Raw genomic sequence first — 1454 nt, forward strand, 5'->3', positions numbered from 1 at the left:
CTGTACATCATCATGGCAGCGTCAGTACTGATGCCACGGCGCCCTGGCCGTCAACTTCCGGAAGAGGAGAGGCTTTTCTGCTCGACTTCGCGTCACGCCCCGGAAGCTTTCGTGTGGCTTCCGGAGCCCCGTCGGACGTTATGGGAGGGCTCCCCTGAGAGGGGCAGGAGATGGATGGGAGATGATTGACTGCAGGGAACGTTTTTTTTTTTTTTTTGACGATGTTAAGCTGGCTTGGTATTTGAGAAGGACTGAGGTGACGTGCATAATAGCTGTTGTGACCGAGTTAAATGAGGATGACTGATTAGTGATGTTCACGCAAGGCTCCTGAATGTCGCCGCAAGCCGCGTATCTTCCTCTGCGTTTCGAAATTCTGATTTTCAATTTTAGTAAGATTTCATGAGCATCGTGCCTTGTTCAGTGAAGGTTTTGCAGTTAAAGAATTCATTCCAAGACGTATTGACCTTGTATTCTACCTAACTTGTGTAGTAATAACGTTTATTTAACACCCCAATACTTGATTAAGGCAGACATTATTAACTGTGCCAATTTTGTTCGCGCACCAGAGCACCGTTGCCTTTTGTTAAGATTAATAGCACGATGTTCCATATCAGCCAAATCTTTAAGAACAGTTCTATTTACATATCAAAGTATAGTGTCTTCTGTATAAATGTAGTAGGCGCATCGTTTTGAGTTCCCTCCCCCGGAAAGAGGGGCGGATCGGTTTCTGAGACACTGAATGCGGCGCCGCAACGCATTTTCAGTGTCTTTGCGGGTTGTTGCGGCTCAGGCTTAAGTGCGCAGCGTATTCGTACCTAAGAATAAAACGCAGCGCAAGCGTAACTGTCGCTCCGACGCCGCCTAATGGGCGATACACTTTAAAAGCGATTACTCACGAAACCCGGCAACGATGTTTTCCGCGGCAGTTCGCTCTCCTTCCGAGGACTAATGCCCCGAATTCTTGTCTCTGCGGGGGGTGCTCGACTCGATCTATTTTCCATGGGCCGTTATTACGCGGCGAATCTCACGACTCATCCAGGCGCGTGCTTAACGCACGCAGGTTCTCTTCCGCTCACAATTTTTCATCCACTCCGGCAATACCGCCTTCCCCAATGTTGGAATCGCGGAAACATCGCATGATCGGTGGCACAAAATGAGGGTGGTTAGGAGAAGGAACGCGTCGCTGCCGGGTTGACGCGGCGATGAAGCGCTGCTCACTCTTTTCGCACGAGGTTATGCCAATCCGGTAGGTGGTGGAGGTACAAACTTTATTTATCCAACGCTGTATAGAAAGAGCCGCCGGCTGGGAGCACCGGCACACTACAGTCCCCTAGTAGACGGCCAGGAGTTCGTGGGCCCTAGCGGCCAGTTCGGCCTGCTGTATCAGACACTCTTGCACTTGTGGGTCAGAGCTGACCAACGCATACCTTCACATTGCTCTAGCGTGGTAAGAA

Source organism: Haemaphysalis longicornis, unplaced genomic scaffold (assembly GCF_048455015.1).
Source record: "Haemaphysalis longicornis isolate Haplotype H1 unplaced genomic scaffold, Haemaphysalis longicornis Haplotype H1 scaffold_10, whole genome shotgun sequence".
In the NCBI taxonomy this organism is placed as follows: domain Eukaryota; kingdom Metazoa; phylum Arthropoda; class Arachnida; order Ixodida; family Ixodidae; genus Haemaphysalis; species Haemaphysalis longicornis.